General features: G+C 38.7%; 1 pseudogene; it reads left to right on the plus strand.

Annotated features, from left to right (window-relative positions):
* Positions 5,851–7,129, plus strand: LOC100513327 (annotated as a pseudogene).

Here is a 7,364-nt window from a genome sequence, read left to right on the forward strand (position 1 = left end):
AATAAGTTATCAATAAACATAATTATGCCTATGTTTTTCATAATAATTTGGTTTTCATATCTCAAATTATTTGAAATAAGTTTTTTTTTTTTTTTTTTACTTTTTAGGGCCGCACCCATGGCATATAGAGTTTCCAAGGCTAGGGGTCGAATTGGAGCTGTAGCCACCAGCCTACACCAGAGACACAGCAACGCCAGATCTGAGCCACATCTGCGACCTACACCACAGCTACAGCAATGCCAGATCCTTAACTGACTGAGCAAGGCCAGGGATCAAACCTGCAACCTCATGGTTCCTAGTCAGATTTGTTTCCACTGAGCCACGATGGAAACTCCTTATTTGGAATAAATTTAATTAATACTTCTGGTGTTTTGATGTGGGGAAAGGCATACTCCAGATCAACAATTTCTAGTTCAGAAAAAATGAAAGTAATAAAAAAAATGAGAACAGTGGTTAATTTAGAATTTGTATGGCTTTACTGAAGATGTGCTGATTTGGTTTATTGCTTCATGAAGTTTTTACTAGGTATCTTAGAGTACTTAAAAGGCCTATGTTCTCCTGATCTATAGAAAATATATGATCTGTTATATAATTGGATTAAGGCTGTCCTTGAAGAATATAAATTAGTTTTCAGTTTTCTCTGTCCATCATAGTGATCAGTTTGGAAAGAAAGAAACTAGTCAGAGTTTCTCAGCCTCAGCACTATTGACATTTTTGGTGGGGTAATTACTTTTTGTGATGGGCTGTCTTGTGTACTATTGGATGTTTAGCAGCATCCTTGGCTTCTACATGCCAGTAGAATCTTTCCATTCGACCAGACAATCAAAAATGTCTCCAGACATTGCCAACTGACTCCTTGAGGGCCACTCAATTTGTCTTAAAACTTGTGGTGTGCACCCAAATGATTGCAAAGACGTACAGGTAAAATGCCATGTGTGTGAACAAAAAAATCATGACCTTTCTTTTCAGTTCTGCACTCCAAGGTTGAGGTCATCCTGTCTCACAAACTTTAACCTTTATAGCGAAACCAGGGCACAATCTAAACTTAACTTCCACAAAGAATTGTGTTAGATACCTACCTAAGTTGACATACAGAAAAAAAAAACTGAGAATTAAAAGCAAATATGAAATATCATATAAATCATAGGTATCATCTTTATTGTCACAAAAAAAATTATTAGGTGATTTTTTTTTTTTTTTTTTTTTTTTTAGGATTTGAACAAAGACCACAGCTGAGCTCATAGACAGAAAGATAAGCCTGATGTGTAGATTAATTGCTTTCTTCTAGAATAAGTAACTGAGCCAACACTAGGTCAAAAATAGGATTAGTTTACTAAAGAAACAAAATAATCTGAGAAGAGCAAGTGCCGTTATCAGCCTTTGGGAATAAACATACTTAGCAATCAGAGACTAGTTAACTCAATATATTATACCAGCTTTTTGAACCAAGTGTTTAAAGAAGAATATTTTCATTCTTTTCTTTTTTTCTTTTTTTTATGCCACACCTGTAGAGATTTTGGCAGGCCTAAATTCCCAGGCCAGGGATCAAATCTGCATCATTGTAGTGACAACACCAGTCCTTAACCCCCTTTGCCATAGAAGAGTTCCAGAAGAACATTTTATTAAATGTTATATTTTGATTATATTTAAAATTAGTTATGGCTATCAGTATAATCAAATTACAAAAAGTATTGTTCCTTTTCTATTTTGACTTTCATAGCAACAAAATAGATAACAGAGACAAAAATGTCTAACACAAATTTTAATATGTAAGATTTCCACGGCTTTTAGATATTTTTTACCAGATAAAGAATGTGGAATGTGTTAGTTATCTTGGATGGGAAGACTGTAGAGACTGGGAGACCTGTTAGGAGATTTCTCTGGAGGGAGCTATGGCTGATCTGTGAGCCTTTACTCCCTGGGCAGATAAAGGTGAGCTGTGTGTTTGTTTGTGTGAGGGAGAGACTTCAACATTAAACTTTGTGATAGGGGAGTTCCCATTGTGGCTCTTTGTAATGAACCCAACTATTATGCATGAGGATGCAGGTTTGATCCCTGGCCTCACTCAGTGTGTTGGGATCCTGAGTTACCATGAGCTTTGGTGTAGGTCACAGACAAGGCTGGATCTTGCATTGCTGTGTCTGTGGCTATGATTTGACCCCTAGCCTGGGAACTTCCATATACCATGGGTGCCCTAAAAAGAAAAAAAAACAGACAAAAAACTTTGTGATAGAAGTTCCTATGTGACATACTAGTATATATAAAATACAAATCTCATAGTTGAGATACTGAAAGGACTGGTAAGAAGGAAAACAGATCTTGTTTGGAACTGACTGCACTTTGATCAGCCTTTGAAGTAATATTGAAGGTTGATTAATAGATTAGATTGAATGTCTTAATTTCTAAATTGGGATTGTGTTTGCAACCAATTGACAATATGCAACCAAGACAATAGTGGAGTCATGAGCTGGCTGAAGTTTTCATTTAATTATAGGGAAAGATTACTTCAAAAGAATGACAGAATGACTATTAAAATTGCAATGAATGACAAAATAAGTTTCACGTTAAAGGTGTGGGCTCTTTTCCTTCTCTCTTTCCATCTTTCTTTTTTTTTCTTTCTTTCTCGTGAGGTATTCCTATTCAACAGCTCAACATATAGTTACAAACATTTGTTGGAATTATGTGCACTAATTTTATGTTTTTAGTCAGTTAAATAAAAATTTAATATTATTTTTCAATTAATATTTTAACTTTGGATGTTAATGTCTTGTTTCATTACATAGTTTAGTTTCATGTTGATCATTGCATTTACCAAAATCTGTGTTATTTAAATATGATATAAGAATTTATTCATTTTTGTTCCAAAATTGAGGTTGACTCCATAACTATAGAGATAAAATTCTAATAATTCATGAGAAATGAGATGACTGAAAAAAAGAAGAAAAATGAAACTAACCATTCAATAATGAATGATTCTAAAGAAGAATAAAACAGGAAAAGAAGAATCCTGTTACAAACGCCCTTCTTTTGACACAATTTTCTTTAAAGATATGTATAAGAAATGGAAAGAAGGAAATAACTAAGGTAAATGCAAAATAGTGGCATGATACCAATAATATAATTTCAGGAAAAAAAAACTAAACTAAAAGAGGAAAATCCATATTTTATTTATTTCTGTTTTGGTTGAAATGGCAGAAGCCAACTGAACTTAGTTCTAGAAACAAAAAAGAAGGATCAATGAAAAGGTGACATGATTGTCTCATTCAAAGCCAGGCACATGGCCAGCTTTACATAGATGGACTGAACCAGGAATTGACTTGATGTCAGCATTTTCTCTCTGCCCCTCATCCTTGCTTTTTTTTTTTAAATAGTGATTTTTTTTTCCCATTATAGCTGGTTTACAGTGTTCTGTCAATTTTCTACTGTACAGCATGGTGACCCAGTTACACATACATGTACCCATTCTTTTTTTTTCACATTATCATGCTCCATCATAAGTGACCAGACCTAGTTCCCAGTGCTACACAGCAGGATCTCATTGCTAATACATTCCAAAGGCAATAGTCTGCATCTATTAACTCTAAGCTCCCCACTGATCCCATTCCCTCCCCCTCCACCTTTGGAAACCACAAGTGTATTCTCCAAGTCCATGATTTTCTTTTCTGTGGCTCAGAAGACAGAAAATGAAGGAGATGCAATGAAAAAGCAAGGATATTGTGAGCCACTGCATCTCCTTCATTTTCTCTCTTTTGAGCCACCAGCTTCCTATGTTTCTTAGGCTTTATAGTCAAGTAAAAGGTATGGTGACCCTTAGCTCTCAAGTCGACAATTTACTTTTTACCTGTGAAAGGAGAAATTTCTTTCTTCATATTAATTCAAGATTCTTAGGAGAAAGGGTTTTGAATATGTGTACCTTGACCAATCAACTGTGGTCAAATGGATATGGTTACAGTGAATAAAAGCATGGTTACATTGAAATAAAAGCACGGTATCCCAGTGTGAACTTGGACCCATCACCGTGGGTTAGAGGTGGAATAGGCGCCAGAGTGGGGGATGTTGTGGCCAGGAGATACTACAGGACAAGTGTCTAAAATCAGCTTAGAAGATGTTTGTCATGCATATGATTGCCTTATAAGGGGAAATTTCCCACACCCTCCCTCCCAACTTCTCTCCCTCCCTCCATACATGTTCTGAGAAGCCTACCTTATCTTCCTGACCTTCTTTTCATTAGACTATATTTAAGATCCTGTCTCAAGTCTGTAGGCTTTCTAATCAGGAATGATGTCAATTAGCTATATCAACCTAATTCTTTTGTTCAGGAATTTTTTTTCTCAAGAGGGGTGAACAAAGCAATGATGATACTCAAAAACAAAACAAAACAAAAATCACAGAGCAACATCATAAGAATAGAGTGGAGGAGACTGAAAGTAGTAGCATATTTCCTGAGCTGAAAATGGGACAAATTTACCCAGAAAGTGAGTACAAACCTAGGGTATATTAATTGACACAAACCCAGCTCAGTTTTCAGATGAAAGGTGATGTCTTCACATGCTCCATAGGTCAGAAGACAGAGGAGTGTGATGCTGGCTTATGAACACAATTTGATAAAAGAGGTCTTGACAAAAAGAAGCATGATTAGAATGATATGGTTTGAATAATGAAGTCCTCTAAAAATGTGAATAGAAGGGCATTTTGAAAAGAGTTTGGGAAGTTTAGTCTGGAATATAATACTTGACAAAAATAGGAAAATATACTCTGTCTTTATATACTTAAGGGCCTATCAGCTGGAAGAGAAATAAACATTATTTTAATTATGTATGGGAAGACCAAGAACAACATGTATATAAATGGAAACAACCCCAGTATCAACTATGATCATGTAGATTAGGGCTGTTTAACAAATAATAGGCCATTTTAATAGTGAATTCTTATTATGAGAGGCAAAATAACCATCTTTATTGACATTGTGGAAAATGGAGTTATTCTAAAATATCTTTTGATTGCAGTTAGGATATAACATTAAAAAGAGAAAGTGTGAGAGCTTCTGGGAGTCTAGAGAGAGCCACTAGTGTGGTACCAACTGTAATGCTGCTGAAGGGAACAAGGTCATCTGTGGTCCCCTCCTCAGGCCATTAAGAAAGGCCCTTGTCCTCAGGCTCCATGCTGGGTAAGTAGCTAGTATAACATTAGAAAAATTCTCTAACTTCCCAGTTCCTTAGGTTCTGCATTTTAGAGTGAAAGACTTGGGCTGGATGCTATTTAAAATCCACTTTGTCCCTAAAACTCTTTGAATTCAAGTCTAATTATATTGACAATACCCCCCAAACAATAAAAACTCATCAGCTTCCTCATGTTAGTAGGCTGTGAATTCACTGATACATACACAGGGCCTTTATTATGGGTAGGCAGTCCATTAGTACATTCTCTAAGTATCTGGGAGCTCTTTTTGAGAAACTGAGCTGTTATATACAGAACTACCATATGATCTAGCAATCCCACACCTGGGCATGTATCCAGACAAAACTATAATTCAGAAAGATACATGCACCCCTATGCTCATCACAGCACGATTCACAATAGCCAAGACATGGAAACAACCTAAATGTCCATCAACAGATGAATGGATTAAGAACTTATGGTACATATATACAATGGAATACTACTCAGCCATAAGAACAAATGAAATAATGTCATTTACAGCAATGCGGGTGAAACTAGAGTTTATCATACAAAGTAAAGTAAGAAAGAGAAAGAGCCCAGTGCTGCCAGCCCAGAATTTGTCCCAAGTCTGAGGCCCAGGTCCCTTCAACTGTGTCCATCACTCTGTGCAGGAGAGCTGCCTACATTTCCCATGAGCTGCCTTACAAAGTTGCTGACATCAGCCTGGCTGCCTGGGGATTCAAGGCCTTGGACTTTGCAGAGAATGAAATGCTGAACCTGATGCAAATGCTGGAGATGTATACAGCCTTAAATCCACTGAAGGTTGCCTACATTACTGGTTGTCTGCACATGATTGTGGAGACAGCTGTCTTCATTGAGACCCTCATCACCCTGGGTGCTGAGGTGTGGTGGTCCAGCTGCAACATCTCCACTTAGAACTGTACCCTGAAATTGGCATTACAAAGGCTGGCATTCCAGTGTATACCTGGAATGTTGAAACAGATGAAGATTATCTCTGGTGCATCGAGAAGACACTACTTCAAAGTGTGGACCCTCAACATGATTCTGAATGATGTGGTGATCTTACCAACATCATCCACACTAGGTACCTACAGGTCTTGTCAGGCATCTGAGACATCTATGAAGAGACTACAATGGGAGTGCACAACCTGCAAAAGATGATGACCAACAGGATCCTGAAGTTGCTTTCCATCAGCATTAATGACTGTCACCAAGAGCAAGTTTGATAACCTCTATGGCTACCTGGAGTCCTTTAAACATGGCATCAAGCGGGCCATAGCTGTGATGATTGCGGGAAAGGTGGCGGTGTAGCAGGCTATGGTGATGTAGGCAAGAGTTGTGCCCATGCCCAGAGGGATTTCAGGGTTTGCACCATCTTAATGAAGACTGACCCCATCAACACACTTCAGGATGCCATGGAGGGCTATGAGGTGACTACCATGGATGAAGCCTGTCAAGAGGGCAACATGTTTGTCACCTTAGCTAATGGGTGTATTGACATCATCCTTGGTGGGACTTTCAACAGGTGAAAGATGCCACTGTGTGTAACAGTGGACACTCTGATGTGGAGATGGATGTCAATTGGCTGAACAAGAACACTGTGGAGAAGGTGAACATCAAGCCCTACGTGGACCGCTACTTGTTGAAGAATGGGTACCACATCATCCTGCTTGCCAAGGGCTACTGGTCTACCTGGTTTGTGCCATGGACAACCCCAGCTTCGTGATGAGCAATTCCTTTACCAAGCAGATGCTGGCCAGATTGAGCCGTGATCCACCCAGACAGGTGCCCCAGCTGAACCCTTTTGGTCAAGAAACTGGAGGAAGCAGTGGCTAAAACCCACCAGGGCAAGCTGAATGTGAAACTGACCAAGTAAACTAAGAAGTAGGCTTAGTACCTGGGCATGTCCTGTGAGGGCCCCTTCAAGCCTGATCATGACCACTATTGAGAATCAGGCCTGCCATTTGCCTTCCAGCTGCTGTCCTTGCCTGGGTCCTACCTCTCTTCCCTAAGAGTAAATGGCACCAACTTTGAGATTGGTCCCCTATTGACCCCCTGGGGCTGGTCACTCAGTCTTTGGCCTCTGCTGTATCACTCATACTGTTCCAAGTGTGGTAGGGGGAATTGAGAACTCCTTTTTCAAGTCCTGGCCATGATGGAGGTACTCAGTCATTATCCACAGG

The sequence above is a fragment of the Sus scrofa genome, chromosome 1 (genome assembly GCF_000003025.6).
Source record: "Sus scrofa isolate TJ Tabasco breed Duroc chromosome 1, Sscrofa11.1, whole genome shotgun sequence".
Classification (NCBI taxonomy): Eukaryota; Metazoa; Chordata; class Mammalia; order Artiodactyla; family Suidae; genus Sus; species Sus scrofa.